Genomic DNA, 19,818 nt, shown 5'->3' with positions numbered 1-19,818 from the left:
CAGAAAATCGCTGTTTTCGGTCCAGCGGCCTTTCCCTGCCCCTACAGCAGAGGTCTTCAAACTTTTTGATGCTGAGACCCCCTTGTAAAACCTTTTTAGGCATAAGGACCCCTTTCCAACAAAAGTTTCTAGAAACTGGTAGTCCTCATCATCAACTTTTGACAACCATAAATGCGCCTGTTAGACCTCATCACATCCATCCATCATTCATCCACCCACACTTTTACACATCCATCCATCCTTCATCCATCCACCCTTTCATCCATACATTCATCCTTCATCCATCCACCCTTTCATCCTTCCATTCATACATCCATCCTTTACCCATCCACCCTTCCATCCATCCACCCATCATTCATCCACCCACCTTTTCACTCATCCATCCATCATTCATTCATGCAACCTTTTATCCATCCTTCATCCATCCACCCTTTCATCCATACATCCACCCATCCACCCACCCTTTCATCCATCCATCCATCCACCCATCATTCACCCCCACCTTTTCACACATCCATCCATGCATCATTCATCCATGCAACCTTTTATCCTTCCATCCATCCATCCTTCATCCTTCCACCCTTCCATCCTTCATCCTTCCATACATACATCTATCCTTCATCCATCCACCGTTTCATCCTTCCATCCATACATCCTTCCTTCATCCATCCATCCATCCATTCACCCATAATTCATCCACCCATCTTTTCACACATCCATCCATCATTCATCCATGCAACCTTTTATCCATCCATACATCCATCCTTCATCCATCTACCCTTTCATCCTTCCATCTATCCATCCTTCATCAATCCACCCTTTCATCCATCCATCCACCCTTTCATCCATCCACTCATCATTCATCCACCCACCTTTTCACACATCCATTCATCCTTCATCCTTACATCCATCCATCCATCCTTCATCAGTCCACCCTTTCATCCATCCATCCACCCCTCATTAATCCACCACCTTTGCTGTGCCTCTCTCATGGGGGGGGGGTCATTATCTTTCTACGTCTTCTTCCTTCTTTCCCGCTCATGGGAGGGCATCTCTGTGCCTCCCTGCTGGGGGTGTGGTGGGGGGGTGGAGGGGGCAAATAGGCTGTAACAACATCTCACCATGAAGAACAGACTCTCAGGCACATTTCTCCCGCACATGCGCCAGGTATGAGGGCTCCTGGGACTTGAACCAATGATTTATGGGACGTGTCATGAGACCCACAGCTCCAGTCGCGCAACGTCCATTGAACTCACAGGGCTACACTACAGCCTCCTCCCCCAGCCCCTCCCCCCCCAGCTCATGTATGTGAGCCCGGCTGAAACAGCTTCAGGGACACACACACAGCCACACCCGATAACTTCACAGGTCTTTAAAAGACCTTTTCCTTGTTAATGAGGCTTTGATGTTTTTTACCCCTGGTGTGAATTAAGGCCTCCGCCGTGAGCACCCTCAATCAGCCCAATGCCAGGAACTGCATGCTCTGACAGAATCTGCGACCCCCTTCCAAGGCCTCCACGACCCCCCTGGGGGTCGCGCCCCACAGATTGAAGACCTCTGCCCTACAGTGATGGGTCAGAGCGCAGTCTGGGAGAACAGCCATTGACAGCAGAGTGACTGACGAAAGGGGGGGGGGGGGGGAGACCCATTCGCTCGAGGGAGGCAGGGACTGCACTGTCCTACGGCTTTTGGAGAACCCCCCCACCCCCCACCCCCTTCTCCCATGAATCAGAGAGGGAATGGAAGAGATCGGAAACGGAAAGCTGGTCGGACTACAAGCAGATGCAGGCCCACTTCCCTCCGACTTGGTTTGTTCGCAGCATTTGCATACCGCATCGGGGTCTCCTGGTGCTTTAGGGGGCTTCATGTCCCTTGTTCATTCTTTAGGGATTTCTTGTTGCCCAGAGTCATGGTGGTTGGGGTCCTGTCTGCCCCCTCCACCAGTGTTTTGGTCTGGTGGATGGACAGAATGCATTGTGTATGATCCGGTTGGCAGTTATTCCATTTCTTTAGGGTGAACATTGCCCAATCTGTAAACTGCTTTGGTGAGCGGCCTGGTTTGCCACATGCACAGCTTTGATGCATTGTTGGATGTATCCTGGTGTGCAGGGTTTGCTTATGTTAACCGAGAGTCATGTGGTGCGCGTAGCGGTAAGCGTTGAGGGTGAACGCTTTGAAGCTTACATGACTTTGGGGCAGTGTTGTGCACGATCTGCTCTATTTGGGTAGAAGGAAGCCTAAATACATGGAGATAGGGATGATTGAGATACATTGTTTGACAGTAGGTGGTTGGAAGCCCCAAGAAAGTGTTGGCTTTTCTGAGTTGGGTTGGATAAATGTGACACAATCTCTTACCCAAGGAAAAGCCTGAATAAAGAAAGGTATGCCTAGAATAAATCCGGAGTGGGATCTCTGGCTTATTATTACAGGCACATCATAAAGGACATTGCTCCTTAATTGCAGTAAGAATAGTGGATGTAGGAGGAGGAGCTACGACAGCAAACAAGATGGCTGCTTAGGTTCCCGGCTCCGCCGACCTCTTTATTCCGCCACAAGATCCTGTACGATATCCTGATCTTACGCCCAGCCTCTGCTTGGATGAAGTGTTCCTCATTCCGATGGTGCAATCCCCAAATTTTTATCGGCTGATTTCACAAACTTACACCGAGTTGAAGATCGTGGCCTGTTCCAGCGGTGAAGCCGGGGCCTTGAGTAACTGCACGGCCAGGCTGCAGTGCAACAACATCTGCTGAGAGACCCTGGCAGGGTCCGGTCAATCGTAGTGGAGACTTGGTCCACGCCTGAATTTGGTGGCGATTGTTTTCTTTGCCCAGCGTTGAGAGAGAGGTGACCTGCTGCTTCTGATTGTGGGTGGGGATCCCCGTCCCGCGGACCCGGTATAGATTCCTGCCGGGGTTCAGCGGGTCGGGACCCCGGCCTGCGGTGTGGCACCGTGTTAACATGGCTGTGGATAACGACGGGTCGCCGTCCACACTTGCCCTTTTTTGTGCTCCTGTTCGTTCCCCCCGAAAATGCCAGATTCACCCGGGGAGTTGATTGTGACTGGTACCGAACTTGGTACCATGGATCGAACCGCGTCTGGGCTAACGCTGAGATCAAAATTGGCAGAACTTTGGGCGTTTCACTCGCAAGTGGATGTGTTAATGACTAAAATGAATGCACGTCTGACTGGGATTCTATTGGAGGTACCGGACCCTGCCCCATGGTTAAACCAGTAAACTACAGCCATTCAAGCCGCGGCCATTTTGACTTTGTGCGAGGACCCCGTGAGGGAACGAGTATTGAAGCGAATATCGGAACCAACGGATGGCGCCCTGGAAGATGGTGTCCCCAAGGCCGTGAGTGTATCACCGTACCTTGCATCACCATTGACTTTGGAGTTATCGAATGGCGCCCCCCCCCCCCCCCCCCCCGGAAACCTGTGTTGCAAACTCTTCTCTCATCTTGTGGTTGTATCTCCCTTTTCTGGAGATTTTACGATCCCGGAGCAAGAAACATCGGGACAGTCCAGCTAGGCGAGGGAAACTTTCCGCGCTTGAAGTTCTCGTGGAGCTACTAGCTACATGGGGTAACGGATTGACTTTCGATGCTTTCTCTCTCATCTATGACTTGTTTGTGGGCTCATGGGTTTCGCTAGGGAGGGTTTGTGTGCTGGTTCGAAAGGGTCAAGGTTAAGTCGATTGCATCAGGATGGTTTGGAACAACTGTTATAGATGCTTGAACTGTAACCGTTTGATTATAGAGGCTGGGCGGTGTATTACAGTGCCCCTATTGTCTTTTGAAAGAGTAGCTCTAAATCAGTCTTTTGCGACAGGGGGTGTCTGTTATTGGCGGGGGAGCCAAGGGGCCGGGAACATCGTACGACTATGCCCTCCTCCATTCTTTTTCTTCTTCCTTCCTTTAGGGTTTAGGTTAATGGGGTGACAGGCCCGCTGCTAGTGGGGTTAGGCTATAGGCATCGGCAGGGGTGCAGGGTGGGGGGGTTGGAGGTTTTTTTTATTTTGCCCTTTTTATTTTCTATGGCCTTTTTCTCCCTTCCCTTTATTCCTTTAGGATCAGTATGGTCTGTGCCTTATTTTGATTTTATTGTGATCTGAAATTTAGTGCCCATGCTTCTTACGCTAGTCGAATTTCTGGGTGGGCAGGCCCTGAGAACTGGCGTTCACGAAAATTTATATTGTCTTGTTGTTTATTCTATTCATAAGCATTAACGCCAGAGTCCCACGAATGCCTGTTTCTATATGCATATCCTGTTTTCCTGGCCTGCCCCCCGTATCCTATTGTTAGATTGTATGGCACCTGATCCGCTCATTTAAATAATATAAAATAAGACCTTTATTATATCCTGTGATTTATCAATGCGTTCTTGTACAAGATCCATCCTGAATCGCTACCGGACCTCAGGTTTCTCGGCTGAAGAGCTGTGTTGTATCATGATACATTGGGTTTTACTTCTGTTTAGCGGCCGGCCCCTGCGGTTGTAGGCCCATACTTGTATCTTATGAATGCTGCAATAAAGGTTTTTCAAAAAAAAAAAAAAAAGAATAGCGGATGTAATAGGATTACAAAGTAGTCTAAGATGGCCGTATTATCCTTTTATTTACATTCCATGGAAGTCCTTCATCCATTATACTCAAATACCCTACGAATTGCCAGGCAATTAACAAGACTGTTGTGAAAGGTTTAACAATTAACTCGTGTAATGGGATGTGGGACAACTTCGGTCTTTGGTGTCTATATTATATTGTTTGTATGAGTATTAGACAAGTTATTTATTTTCTAAAACTGTTTTGCGAAGACGGATAAGCACTTTATGATGGAAGCACTACCTTATTTCGTTTTTGTTGTACACAAACCCTTACTCTCTTCCCTTTCCATTGTATGTATACGCACTGTGAATGGATTGCATATCGTGAACAAGAACGTCTTGCGGTCGAAACGCTTTGAGAGCAGTTTTCTCATTCTCACCAGTAACCGCAGCATGAGAGCGAGTCTTTCCTGTAGAAGAATTAGGTTTGGCATTTTTGACAACTCCGCCAATTGACGCGGACACCCCTGTGGGGCCAGGAGCTCGGGAGCACTTAGTTTCATACTATACATATATAAGCCCATTGAGGCAGTAAACAAGAATTTAATTTTTTAAGCAACAAGTAAAAGAAACCAGTTCTTAACGCAGCTTGCATGGTTATATCGACTGTCCTTTACTCAGAGTCAGTCAGGGTAGCCCTTCTTGTACAGATAACAGCGACACCCAATTGCCAGTTAGGGTATGTCGTGGTCAAGTACGTTCTCGGTATGCCATTTTATCAGGGCCTGCAGGGAGAAGAGGGCAGTGCAGCAGAGTCCCCTGGTGTCCAGTTTAGGTAGAACAATTAATGTGGTTCTTGATACTGTAGTGACACCTAGCGGCCATTAACAGTACGACATTGTAGCAGAGACCCGTGCAACAATGTTAACTAGTGTCTAATCAGACCCCCCAGGATATCGCGATTTCGCGATTTGCCGCGAAATCGGCACTTTTTAAAAAATGCCGCGATTTTTACAAAAATGCCTGCGAAATCGGCATTTTTTGTAGAAATCGCGGCATTTTTCGCTATATCCTGGGGGGTCTGCTTTATGTGGCTATCGCCTGTGAATTGGGCTAGCAGCCAAGATACTCAGCAGCATTGGAGAGGCACAGCGGGGTGGCAACCCTCACACCTCCAGCCCTTGATGACCTGTTAAGAGGTGCTTCGAAGGTGACAGAGGAGAGGCAGCCCTGACACCTCCAGCCCTTGCTGACCTGTTAAGAGGAGCTGCGAAGGTGGCTGAGAGGGAGGGGCTGCAGGCTCAGGAGCAGCGACATCTATTCACATGCAAACAGCCCTGAATGCATCATGTCTCTGCTATTTAGAGGGGGCTCGCACATTCCATTTCTACCCAGGGCCCCAAACATCCGAGACTCGGCCAGATTACACCCCTGATTACACCGAGGCAGCACGTGGTTCTCTTCACAGAGCGTAATTACTGTCACTAAATTGTAAGCAAACCTCGGTTCTTCAACATGCAGTCTATAATGTAAGAAAATAAAGAAATGGCACAATCGCACCCACACTGATTAACAAAGTATGGTGGACAATCAGTTCAATCAGTTCTCTTAGAGTATCTCCTGTAAGTACTGTACATCACAGTGGGGGATGGCATTTTGGACAGAGAGCCTGTCTTCTCGTTGTCTTGTGCAGGAGGGGGCGAGGAGCCCAAGATGATACTAGAATACTGCATGCCCACCCCTGTGCCCACCATGGTGGATCCTGTTCCCTCTCCTGTGATGGCTCCTGCCCTCTCCTCAGTGATGGCTCCTGTCCCCCCATGTGGTGGCTCCAGTCCATCCCCCGCCTGTGATGACTCCTGTCCCCCCATGTTGTGGCTCCAGTCCACCTACACCTGTGATGGCTCTTGTCCCCCCCTGTGGTGGATCCTGTCTCTGCCCTGGGTGGCTTCTGTCCCAGTCCTGGAACGGCCCCTGCAGCGAGGGTGAAGTTCTTGATGGGCCTCTTCTCAAAAGGGCTCAGCTCAAGATTAATATGGAAAGGTCGGTGAGTAAGTAAGTGAAGGGATGGGTGAATGGCTGGATGAATTAGTGAAAGGGTGAATGGATGAATGAAAGATTGAATAAATGGATAATGAGAGAGGATGGATGGATTGATGAGGGGACGAATGGAGAGAAAATGTAAATAGCTGGATGTATGGGTGGAAGGGTAGCTGGATGATGGATGAGGGGAAAGATGGATGAGGGGAAGGATGATGGATGAGGAGAAGGATGGATGGAGGGGAAGGATGGATGGAGGAGGGGTAGGATGGATGGGGAAGGATGGATGGATGATGAGGGGATGGATGGATGGTTGATGAGGGGGTGGGTGAAAGGATGGATGATGAGGGGAAGGGTGGATGGATGGATGAAGAGGGGAAGGGTGGATGGATGGATGATGAGGGGGTGGGTAAATGGATGGATGGATCGATGAATGATGAGGGGAAGGATGGATGGATGATGAGGGAAAGGATGGATGGATGAAGAGTGGGTGGGTAGAAGGATGGATGGATGATGAGGGAAAAGGATGGATGGATGATGAGGGAAAAGGATGGATGAGTGATAAGGGGAAGGATGGATGATGAGGGGAAGGACAGATGGATGGATGATGGGTGGGTGAAAGGATGGATGGAAGGAAGGATGGCTAAGTGAAAGGGTCGATGGAGAGAGAAAGGGAGGATGGATGGATGACTAAAAAAGTGGATGGGTGGAAGGATTAGTAAGTGAAAGGATGGCTGGATTGGTGAAAGGGTAAATGGCTGAATGGATGAGTGAATGGATGGATGGGATGAGGAGTGGATGGATAAGTGTACAGATGGATAGGGTAAAAGGGTGGATGGATAATGGAGATGAGTGAAAGGATGGATGAGGGGATGGATGAAGGGATGGATGAGTGAAATGATAGATGGAAGGATACATGATGGATAGGTTTGCAAACGGTTGAATATGTTTGGAAATGGCTGGGCTTACTTATATACTATTGCGCGACCTCTGATGTGTTAAAATGTACCTATTGTCCTGAAGTTTTGTCCTGAATTTTGACCTCCTGTCCTGAATTTGTGTCCTGAATTTTGACCCTTTGTCCTGAATTTGTACACTCACCGTCCTGAATTTGCACCAATGCCAGTTGGTCACCCTATTCGCGGGCTTGGAGACGGAGCGCAGTGCAGAGATGTCTGTCCCTCAAGATAAACAGACAGAACCACTCAGCCGAGAGAGCTGAGGTGCACATGGGACGGGGTATCTGCAGAGGCGCGCTGGACAAGGGATGAAGTCAGAGGGTTGAGCTCACCTATTGCAGACCATTTCCCCCTGGGAGTGAGCCATGAGAAAAATCCTAGAGGCGAGAAATTTAACACGGGCGTCAAGTGGCCCCATGTCATGGGTGTCAACTTCAACCAGTCCCCGCTTTTAAATCGGAGACGATTTGCAGGCTGACATTTTGCAACGAAACTACAAGTACCAACATGCAGTTCGCTACTGTTTAACAAGTGACCACTTGGCGGTTTTGACTGCTCTTTCTCTAGTGTTTAGATCTGTCGAACGGGCATCCGGTGGGATATCAGGTCGTGTTCAAAATACACTGTAAAGGGGCGATAGGTATAGCCATCATTAGTGCAGCAGGTACAGTGGCACCAAGCGCTAAGGCTATTGCAAGACACAAACTGACCTGCAATGGTACGCCTCTTCTGGCGCAGGGCTTTGCAACGTGACGCATCTGGGAGATGCGTCACGTTGTAAATACCCCGCACCATGGTGCATCTTTTGTGCCGCCGCTGCGTCACAAAAGTGACGCAACAGTGGTGTAAAAGCAGCGCAAGGGGCTTGTAAATCTGCCCCAAAGTGTCTACATTGAAATGAAACCAAATATACATAGTTTTTTTAGTTATTTAACAACATGAAGCTAAGATATCTGTGTTTGTTGTAGGAAAAACGGCCACATAAAATGCTGCAAAATTGCCGCTAAATTTCCATATTTGTGCCGCTAAATTTCCATTTTTGTGCCGCTAAATTTGCTAATCCATGCCGCTATATCCTGGGGGGTCTGTCTAATCCAGTGTTCTTCAATCTGTGGGGCGCTCCCCCCTGGGGGGGCGCGACGCCATCTCAGGGGAGGGCGCACACACCATCCTAAACTCTTTCCATTGTTTCCCACGTTGCAAGTTCGTGGTGGGAGGGGAGTGGGGGGACATGGAGGGGGTTCCACGGTCACGGAGGGTTGGAGGGGAAATGGATGGGTCACGACGCGCCCATACTTTTATAATTTCAAGGGAAAGCATCTGAAATTCCTCATGTTTTTGAATGCTTAATTTTCAGAATCTAGCACATTGAATGAAACTGAAAATAGTAAACCCACAAATTAGTGATGACAGCAGAAATGAGAAAAGGCAGAGTCTTGAGGGGTGAAAGCACGACAGTAAACCAATAGCAGGTAGCATCATTATTTTACCAAATGGTACCGCCCAAAGAAATTTCAGAGAAGGGGAATGCGCTAGTAATGCTGCTTTGGTATACGTGTTTGCTGAGACAGACCATGTGGTAGTGTAGCTTAGTGGGCTAATGTGCTTGCTGCAGAGAGCTGTGTGTAGTCTGCTAGTTTACCAGTATGAATGATCACAACATAACTTGTAAGGTTATGGTGCCTTCAGGTAATCTGCAGGTTCAGTCGTTAATAATGCTGTTGCAGAGATTCTGGCGTAACAAGTTCCATCCTTATAAGGCAGGTCACTGGATACGCACCTTTGGCAAACATTTCAATATAATCTTCAAGGCACAAGCGTGACTTGTTAAAGGTGTTAAACCAGTATTTATTTTTTTAAAGGAGTACTAATTAGATAAATAACATTTATTAATAAGTGCTCTGAAGTAAATTTGTATCATGTGTTATTTGAAGGGTCAGTGTTAGTATAACTTCATATGCACACTTACAGTGCATTGCCCGGTTCGTGTGTTGGCCATATTCTGAAGGGGCAGACCGAGCGTATCTTTGCTTTTCCTGACGGACTGTGGAGTCTGGAAACTGTGTTCTGCTATGGTCCCTTTAACCTCTGCTACTTGCTCTTAAGCAAGGACGTTCTTACTAAATAAATTGCTGACAGCCCCTGTAGTGAGGTATTTGAAGCTCTGCACAGTTGTGGGGTAAATGACTTTCCAATTTCAGTGGCGGCTCGCACAGGTAAGAGCGGTAGTGCGGGATGGTTGAAGTTGACAGACAACGGGATAAGTAATATCAAATAAAAAAGAAATAAAACCACTTGCTTTGCACTTGCCGCATTGTTGTTGCGGCGAGCGCAAAGTAATCGGTTTTATTTATTTATATATTTGATATTACTTATCCTGTCATCTGTCAACTTTCACCCAGCCATTGCCTCACTGCTCTTACCTGTGCAGCAGCTACATTCCAATTTCCTCTCTACCATGGAACAGCACACAGGACGCCACCTGCCCGCATCTATTAGTGCCTGCACACTGCAACTGGGCACATGAGGGATGTTCCAGTGGTGCTGGAACCTCGTTGTGGCATACGAACAGCTGGCCCAGTCCTGCGGACTACCACTCGCCAACAAATACACTAACAGAAGTTCTTAAAATGCTTGTGCTAGCATGGCGGTCGTTTTTGAGAAACAGAAGTGTGTTCTTGAGGGCAACAGTTAAATGGCGGCTGACACTGCAAAGTTCCTTGTATATCCAGCATTTTTTAGGCAATAATAAAAGCGGCATCGCTTATATTCAGGTGTGGTTCACCAGGGTCCGGTGACTAATGTACCGGCTGGAAGATTGAGTTTTGAGCTGTGTAATAAGCCTTTCTCATTTAACCACAACTACTCACAAACCTGCAGTTAACTAAACACACTTATTGTGGTGGACATTATTTGCCGGATATGGACCGGGATATGAGGGTGGCGGTCGACTACGTGGTGTACGAGATTCCAGAAATTTGTCAGGTGGTGGTGGGGGCCCGACATGTAAAAAAAATCAGCTGGTGGGCTCAACCTACAAAAGTTTGAAGACCTCTGGTCTAATCTTACTATGGCATTGTGGTCCTGGGGGAAGCAAACTGATTCAACAGGCACGCCCTTTTCTAGTCAAATAGGAGATTGGAGAAAGCTTTGGAGGGAGCAGATATTGGAGTAACTGTGCCACCGGGTGTCCATGTTCGGTGTGGCATTGGATACGCTCTTGGAAGTTAGAGCCATTGGTTGGTACAACGGTGACCCCTGATATCCACTCCCAGTATGCAATTGGTTGTGACTAAGGGACCTCTCTCGACAACTGCTGTTATGTGAAAGGCAACGGACGTGACTTGACAATGTCCTTTGTAAGGGCCCCTCTCTGGGTCACACAACTCTACAAGCCAACCCACCATCGCAATATGAACAAAGTAAGCCTAACAGAGAAAAGAAATACCTATTTTTAAGGAGAAAAGACTTTCTGGAGGCCCTCTTCAGCACGATCAGGCTGGGGGATGGGGTGGGGGGGGGGGGGGGGGGGAGCAGGGGGGAGGGTAGGAGACAGTGGCCACTCTCCAGAACACGACCCTCGGTCTGCGTTCTGCGCTCCTTTTCGGCTCCTTCATTTGGCTCCCGAAATAGCTCCTTCAGGCAAAAACTGATTCTGCTGCTTCCACAAAGTCTGTTCCGCGTCTTCCCTATGCACCAATATAAATAAACATCATAAGTATTTATAGAAATCAAGGCAGCTGCCAAGAGTAGAGAGGATAAACTGTTGAACGTCTAAGAGTCTCTTAAATGTCTGAAAGAAAGAAAAAAAAAGGGATACGTTTCGGAACAGCGTGTCTCGGAAAATCACTCCATTGCAGGAGTGGAAAATGCTGCAGGGTGCGGGTGATGTGCGGGGTGACCTTCCCATCCGTCTGGTGCCTTATGCTGGTGTGCTGTCCGCCCACAGCAAACGCACAGGTTCTCCTCACATAGAGAGCGCTGGGTCTTCCAGCCTCACTGGTCATTTCTGGGGTCTGACTGAACGAAGCCGTGCAGACAACGGCGCATGCGCGTCCCTTCATGCCCCTAAAAGCAAAGGGTTACCTTGCCCAACAACAACAAGCATTTGCAATGCAAAAGGTCACGCATTAGGAAAGTTTGAGCTATTGGTATTGTAAATTGCACAATTTTTATTTATGTGTTGGTTTTGAAAGTCGCGAAATTAATAACTGTCATTTACAATGCCAATACTTTTAACTTTCGCAAACATGACACCTATAGCATTTGTTATGCAATATGTGTTGTAGTTACGTGACTTCGATGTAATGATATTACAAATAACAATGGCTTAATTTTTAAAATAATTAAAACTTAAAAGTAGAGTGAGGGCGATAGAGAGAGTGTGAGGGCGATAGAGAGAGAGTGTGAGGGCGATAGAGAGAGTGTAAGGGCGATAGAGAGAGAGAGAGTGTGAGGGCGATAGAGAGCGAGAGTGAGGGCGATAGAGAGCGAGAGAGGGCGATAAGAGAGCGAGAGTGAGGGTGATAAGAGAGTGAGGGTGATAAGAGAGTGAGAGTGAGGGCGATAGATAGGGGGTTGTGTGTGTGGGGGGGGTTGAGTGTGGGGGGCTTGTGTGGGTGGGGGTTGTGTGAGTGGGTGTGTGGGGGGTTGTGTGTGGGGGGTTGTGTGTGGGGAGTTGTGGGTGGGAGGTGTGTGTGGGGGGTTGTGTGTGGGGGGTTGTGTGTGGGGGGTTGTGTGTGGGGGGTTGTGTGTGGGGGGGTTGTGTGTGGGGGGTTGTGTGTGGGGGGGTTGTGTGTGGGGGGGTTGTGTGTGTGTGGGGGGGTTGTGTGTGTTGGGGTTGTGTGTGTTGGGGTTGTGTTTGTTGGGGTTGTGTGTGTTGGGGTTGTGTGTGTTGGGGTTGTGTGTGTTGGGGTTGTGTGTGTTGGGGTTGTGTGTGTTGGGGTTGTGTGTGTTGGGGTTGTGTGGTGGAGTTGTGTGTGGGGGGTTCGTGTGTGTGGGGGGGGTTGTATGTGGGGGGGTTGTGTGTGGGGGGGGGTTGTGTGGGGGGGGTTGTGTGTGGGGGGTTGTGTGTGTGGGTAGGGTGTGTGTGTGGGGGGTTGTGTGTGTGGGGTATGGTTGTGTGTGTGTAGGGTTGTGTGTGTAGGGTTGTGTGTGTAGGGTTGTGTGTGGGGGGTCTGGTTGTGTGTGTGGGGGGTTGTGTGTGTGGGGGGTTGTGTGTGTGGGGCGTTGTGTGTGGGGGGGTTGTGTGTGGGGGGGTTGTGTGTGGGGGGGTTGTGTGTGGGTGTGTGTGGGATGTGTGTGTGTGTGGGGGGTTGTGTGTGTAGGGGTTTGGGTGTGTGTGGGGGGTTGTGTGTGTGGGGGGTTGTGTGTGTGGGGGGTTGTGTGTGTGGGGGGTTGTGTGTGGGGGGTTGTGTGTGTGGGTAGGGTGTGTGTGGGGGGGGTTGTGTGTGTGGGGTATGGTTGTGTGTGTGTGGTATGGTTGTGTGTGTGTAGGGTTGTGTGTGTAGGGTTGTGTGTGGGGGTCTGGTTGTGTGTGTGGGGGGTTGTGTGTGTGGGGGGTTGTGTGTGTGGGGCGTTGTGTGTGGGGGGGTTGTGTGTGGGGGGGTTGTGTGTGGGGGGGTTGTGTGTGGGGGGGGGTTGTGTGTGGGGGGGTTGTGTGTGTGTGGGTGTGTGTGGGATGTGTGTGTGTGTGTGTGTGTGGGGGGTTGTGTGTGTGGGGGGTTGTGTGTGTAGGGGTTTGGGTGTGTGTGGGGGGTTGTGTGTGTGGGGGGTTGTGTGTGTGGGGGGTTGTGTGTGGGGGGGGTTGTGTGTGTGGGGGGTTGTGTGTGTGGGGCGTTGTGTGTGTGGGGCGTTGTGTGTGTGGGGCGTTGTGTGTGTGGGGCGTTGTGTGTGTGGGGCGTTGTGTGTGTGGGGCGTTGTGTGTGTGGGGCGTTGTGTGTGTGGGGCGTTGTGTGTGTGGGGCGTTGTGTGTGTGGGGCGTTGTGTGTGTGGGGCGTTGTGTGTGTGGGGCGTTGTGTGTGTGGGGCGTTGTGTGTGTGGGGCGTTGTGTGTGGGGGGGTTGTGTGTGGGGGGGTTGTGTGTGGGGGGGGTTGTGTGTGTGGGATGTGTGTGTGTGTGTGGGATGTGTGTGTGTGGGGGGCTGTGTGTGGGGGGGCTGTGTGTGGGGCGTTGTGTGTGTGGGGCGTTGTGTGTGTGGGGCGTTGTGTGTGTGGGGCGTTGTGTGTGTGGGGCGTTGTGTGTGTGGGGCGTTGTGTGTGTGGGGCGTTGTGTGTGTGGGGCGTTGTGTGTGTGGGGCGTTGTGTGTGTGGGGCGTTGTGTGTGTGGGGCGTTGTGTGTGTGGGGCGTTGTGTGTGTGGGGCGTTGTGTGTGTGGGGCGTTGTGTGTGTGGGGCGTTGTGTGTGTGGGGCGTTGTGTGTGGGGCGTTGTGTGTGTGGGGCGTTGTGTGTGTGGGGCGTTGTGTGTGTGGGGCGTTGTGTGTGTGGGGCGTTGTGTGTGTGGGGCGTTGTGTGTGTGGGGCGTTGTGTGTGTGGGGCGTTGTGTGTGGGGGGGTTGTGTGTGGGGGGGTTGTGTGTGGGGGGGTTGTGTGTGGGGGGGGTTGTGTGTGTGGGATGTGTGTGTGTGTGTGGGATGTGTGTGGGGGGCTGTGTGTGGGGGGGCTGTGTGTGGGGGGTTGTGTGTGTAGGGGTTTGTGTGTGGGGGGTTGTGTGTGTAGGGGTTTGGGTGTGCGGGTTTGGGTGTGTGTGGGGTTGTGTGTGTGTGTGGGGTTGTGTGTGTGTGTGGGGTTGTGTGTGTGTGGGGTTGTGTGTGTGTGGGGTTGTGTGTGAGGGGCGGGTTTTGTGTGTATTACATTCTTGAGTCACTTTTTGGTGCAAGGAAGCATTTTGCAATAAAAATAGAGAGAAAACCAAAATTTCCACAAGCAACAGCCAGTTGTGCTCTAATTGGTTGCATTGCTCCTGTGTTCCCACACTATTATGGCAGCATAATTACACAACATGGCATAATGGCATAATTTCGAGAATTTTGCAAATCGGGAGTAAAGAGAAATTCCCAAAATTATGTTTATTACGATGGCAAAATAAAAATTTTACCTGGCCTAATTTCCACTTCGAGAAGAGACTGTAAACTGCAATTGAGAAGGACTTCCTCAACCAGTTTATGACTGTTTCCTCATTTCCTTTACAGCACCCAAAATGATCCCACTGTTTTCTTTCAGGGAATTTCTCCTCTATCCGATTCAGAAACAATCTCGCCAATTAGAGGGCTAAAATAAAAACTTGGAGTTCCGCTGCCATTTTCTTTTCATGGGCTGGAGTAACTGCCGATCAGGGAGGGGGCACACGGGTTTAAAATAGCAAGCTGGAAACTCATTCTGCATTAATAATAAATCACGGCCCTCCGCATACTGCAGTCCCATGTCAGCATTTGTCACCCCGTGCAAAATGCAGAATTGATAAACATTAAAAAACATAAACCCGAACCAGATAGAGCTGGGTCAGCCTTCTCAGAAGGCGCACGAGGAAGTATGTCTGAGAGATGAAGAGAGGGTGGTAAATTGGATGAGGAAGATGAATGAATAGGAGACAGGAACAGTAAGTGCAGGAGAGGCGAGGGAGAGAGGAAGGTGGAGGAGGGGGCCGAGATCCAAGATCGGCGAGGGAGGAGGTTGGAGATAGGCCAAAATTCAGAGGAGCAAAAGCAGCGAGCAACAGCAGTGAGCCTGTATGGAAGAGAAGAGCTAGGGCAAACAATATTAAACAACAAGTTTGGGCGTCCTCAGTATTGAAACTATTGACTTTTTTTTTTAACGAGAGTGGTGAAACCGGACACCAGAAACCAGAGCACATGCAGTGAGTTAGGTAGATCAATAAATTAAAGAAAATAACCATTTATTTCAGGCCAGCGCTATGCTTCCTTGTGAGGCTACATCAAACAAGGTTAAAACTGTCACAGTAATCAAAAAGTAATTTAATGTGTTAATTTTTAAAGTTTTTAGATTGATGCAACATGTCTGTTACTTTTCCTAATGCTATTCAAACTACATGGCTATCCAAACCTTGGCCTCTCTGCAGAGTATACAGAGCAGTTGTCACGTTTCTCTCCTAGCAGCTTGCACCTTTGACTGAAACACATATGAGCCACTTGCTCAAATGTGTGCAATCTTATCAAGTGTAATTCCTGGGCTTGGCAAATAAGAAGCTAGGAATGTGAACAAAAAGATTCATAATCTCGGCCAAGAATACTTTTCTTTTCAGTGTCATTTTTTTAAAGAGTAGTGGGGAAGATGTGTTGTGGCTCCCTGCTGTTCATATGGCATCGCTGGCCTTTCCTGTGAAGCTATGTGACAACGACTTGTTAATTTATGTTAGTAGGAGCACCCAAGCGGATTCCTTTGAAGTGTTTGAAGTCTGATGCTGGCTGCAAGCAAACCAGCATGAGTGCGGAGAGAGGCTCAGAGGCTGCAAATGGTGTGGGATGTGCACAAGCCCACACACATACACTGTGGGCAATCCGCCTTTGGGAGCATTTCTGAGAGCCCCTACTTAATATCTCGGCCAAAGCATTGCTAAAGCGATGCCTTAGACGAGACCTAAAAAAGTGGTAGGCACCACTCAGGCTGGAACCAGACAATAGGCCTTTTGCTTGCGCATTAATGTAATACTGAGAACTGCCACTGGATGTCACTGTCTAACTGACGTCCATCAATATTACATTATCAGATGCTGGGTGTCAGTGCTGCCAATATACCATACACTGAACACACAACTGTGATCAGCCGAGGACCCCGGCCTATGTCAGCCACACCATAACTGATCACTGGGTGGCGCTGCTCCACCAGTGCGTCATTAGCCCAGAATCTCAGCCACCCCGTAAACGGACAGTAGGTGTCACTACGACCGTGTGATAAGTTCAGAACCTCAGCCAATATCAGCCAACCAGATGTCACAGCTGCCCTAGTGTTTATCAAAACATACATCCCAGCCAATCAAAGACTAGACAGCAGGTGTCACTGTTGGACCAGCCCCTACGCCTCCCCGGACATTAGCCAGCACATCTTTTAACTAAGAGTAGGTCTCCTAAATGTGTGGTTTATTTATTTTATTTTAAGCGTTTTTATATAGCGCAGACTTTACCCGAAGGTGTCCGAGCGCTTCACAATAGGAACAGTAGTGAAACATGAGAAAAAAATGCAAGCCAGCATGTTCCAAAGGCAAACCTTACGTTACATAAGGCAATAGTGACAACTGTGCATGTATCAAGAGCAAACAAAATACAAGAGGTAGCAAACGATACGTTACAAGAGAAGAAAAAGTGACGTGTGTATGTTACAAAGCGTACAAAGTAGAAATAGTAATACTATTCGTGCAATAAAGGCTTTGCTGCACAATCATTGCGAGTTATATGGTTTGTGCATGTAAATTGGGACAAAGTTGTGGAGACGAAGATTGGTGTACTTTCTCTGCATTTATTTGTGCAGAACCATTGGAAAAACTGCAGGTAATTTGAATGGGTTTCAGTCACGTGATTCGCATATTACATTTAGTGCTGCATTGTAAGTATGGGTGAATTTTGCAAATTCGCGGTTCGCAAATTCGCAAAAAAAATCAGTGGATTTCCCCACAAAATCGCAGATTTTTTTGCAATTGCACTATACTCAACTGGAGTACTTTCTACTGGCTAATCAGTAAGTGCTACCTCGTGGGGTAAATGTATCATGCTTTACCTGCACTACAGCTGTGTAAAGGCCCAGAAGAGTTGTCTCCAGTGAACCCGTTGGCTGTAACTTTGCCACCGCGCCCATAGGCGCCGAGGTCCCTCGAGTGAGCTGTCCATCACAGTGGGGGAAAGGGAGGGAAGAGGTTGCATAGCCTAGTGGGTGTGGGAAGGGGCCAAACGGGCGGGGCTTCTGTGCGAGTTCACATGCCTCTCATTTATAAAGGGTCAGAGACCGATCAGAGAAGCAAATGAGGAGAAAGCAGTAAGTGCTGGTCACTGGAAGTGCAGGGGGATTGCGCTCGAGAAACTCGTGGATGCCTAGATCCCCATCACGGATTACAGCTAATTGTAGATGGTAGATCTGGGGAGAAACCACACCTGCCTAGCATCGACTGTGCTCACTAGATTCTTGGGCAGATTATAATGCGTTACTGAATTTGAGCTTCAACTCGGGCACCTGCTTTATTTATATCTGTAAGTGCTTCCTGCTGAGGTTTAATTTTCGTGACAGGAGCCTCGTTGCCTAATTGTAACTATTCTCTGACCCTGCTTCGAGGGTCAGAGCAGGGTCAGAGAATAGTTGCAAGTAGGCAACGAGGCGCCGCTCAGGAAGCACTTACAGGGTTACAGTAGGTGCCCAAGTTGAAGTTAATTTCTTTGTAACCATTTTGTAAATGGTTACAAAGAAATTAGCTTCAACTTGGGCACCTGCTGTTACCCTGTAAGTGCTTCCTGAGCAAAATTTGTCCCGCTCGCGGATTTTGCCGCGGATCGCGGAAAATCCGCAAATTCCGCGAGCGGAACGAATTTTCCTCCCATATTTACTGCATTGCTCTCAGTTAAATGCAGTATTAGATTACGCCAAACGCCCCCCCCCATGACTTCCAAGGGACATTATTATGACAGTACACCGCACTGCCACTAGGCACTTATATCAGTCCAGTACGTGCCAGAAGGTACCCGATTAAAGATCCGGAAGCCAAAGACCTCTACCCGGGGAATTAGAAAATAGGACGACACTCTTCCCGCAGACCACAATACATCAATTTTACTATCACGGGGTAGCACTTACACAGACTCTCAGTGCAGTCATGTCAGCTAGATGTCGAGGCCCTATAACAAAATATTTTTAACTTAGCAGAATCAAAGATCAATTGAAAGATAATAAAGCATATCATCACAATACGATATTGCAACATGTGCCTTTGTGCCCTTTTTAGATCTCCACCTCCCTAGTCGCTTATTGATTCAGTGGTAGGACAGACTATAAAGTACAATGAAATTTAAGTCATCAAAAAGAAAGTGCAATTGTGCACTGTTGAGACCCTTTCCGAACCTCCCCAGTCTCTTGTTGATACACTGGTAGATCAAATTATGCAGTACAGTTGAAAACGCAGCCATCAAAATGAAAGCATCATTGTGCCTTGTTGAAATCCTTTCCCAACAATAAAATAACCTTGATTCCCCCATCGGGATCCTGGAATAAACACACTTAACACATGCACTAGTACTGCATCGGCGGCCACCTTTTCTATTGCATCCTTAAATTGCCATGAGAAGTTAAATCTCTTTACACTCCCTACCCATCTTGCATACACCTCTTCATCTTATTTATCCACGTCATTTGATTATACCACTCTTGGAATGTAGGAACCATTGAAGATTTCCAGTTCAGTAGAATCAGTGAGCGAGCAATCAAAGAAGCTATTGCTATAAATTCCCGACCCCTCCCCCGCTTGCCAATCCCGTAGCACTGATTCTTAATAAACCCAAACAATGCCATTCTGTCAGAACCCAATTGTATATTCTTACCGGTGATGAACTTGCGCAGGAGCAGAAGACGATCGTTCCCAACGCCCCCTCAAGACTCACCCTGAGCCAGTTATAAACTTGACTCCTGGTGACCCTCAAGGGGGAAAGGGGAGTGGATAAAATAATAAACTGACAAAGAAGAGACTGCTCAGGTTATTTTTCTTCCTGGGCTCTCTCTCTTGGGTGTCTGACCTGCAGACTCCAGCTTCAGAGATGAAACCTAAATTACAATAACATGGAATTAACCACAAACCCTATTCTACTCTACCACTAAATATCTTTTATACCTAACTTTCCTTACCTAGTTAACCCCTAGCTTTTGCCTCTCTCCTATTTCGTTTCTCTAGTCTTTATTATTCTACTTCATGGATTTCTGCATAGGAAATCATTTTAAAAACAGCACGTTCTGTGAAAGTATTTCTTTTTCTAAACTTAAGATATTCTACTCTACCTATTTTGTACCTTACATCCTATGAAGTAGTCCTTGTATTTATTCACCAACTTGTTTACTCTTCTTCTAAATCGCTAATTCTAAATCTATGTGTGCCTATAAGTAGCCTAACCGATACCAATGTAATCTTATTAAGTGTGTTCCTAAGTCTAAAACCCTATCTATGTTTTTTGGCTAATGCTAATTTCTATACTATTTATGCTTGTTCTTTCACTTCCCTAACTACTTGTCTGTTTTCTTCCCAGGTGTATTCTCTGCATTATTCAGGTAAGAGCAATAGTTAATTA

The 19,818-nt window shown here is 48.1% G+C and overlaps 1 protein-coding gene across 8 annotated transcripts in view; it reads left to right on the top strand.

The window, feature by feature from the left end:
• The window catches only part of DGKA (diacylglycerol kinase alpha), a 458,241-nt gene that overhangs the window by 86,208 nt on the left and 352,215 nt on the right, over positions 1–19,818 (top strand). For 4 of the 8 annotated variants that reach the window (XM_086963960.1, XM_086963920.1, XM_086963978.1 and 1 more), the window contains exon 2: positions 19,777–19,798. The exons of the other annotated variants lie outside the window; for them this stretch is intronic. The gene's annotated coding sequence lies outside the window, so the exon portion shown is untranslated. The remainder of the gene's footprint in view (positions 1–19,776; positions 19,799–19,818) is intronic. 8 annotated transcript variants of the gene reach the window in all.

This window comes from Lissotriton vulgaris, chromosome 1_1, assembly GCF_964263255.1.
Source record: "Lissotriton vulgaris chromosome 1_1, aLisVul1.2, whole genome shotgun sequence".
In the NCBI taxonomy this organism is placed as follows: domain Eukaryota; kingdom Metazoa; phylum Chordata; class Amphibia; order Caudata; family Salamandridae; genus Lissotriton; species Lissotriton vulgaris.
Note: the sequence above shows the minus strand (reverse complement) of the source record. Positions and strands in the feature narration are given on the sequence as shown.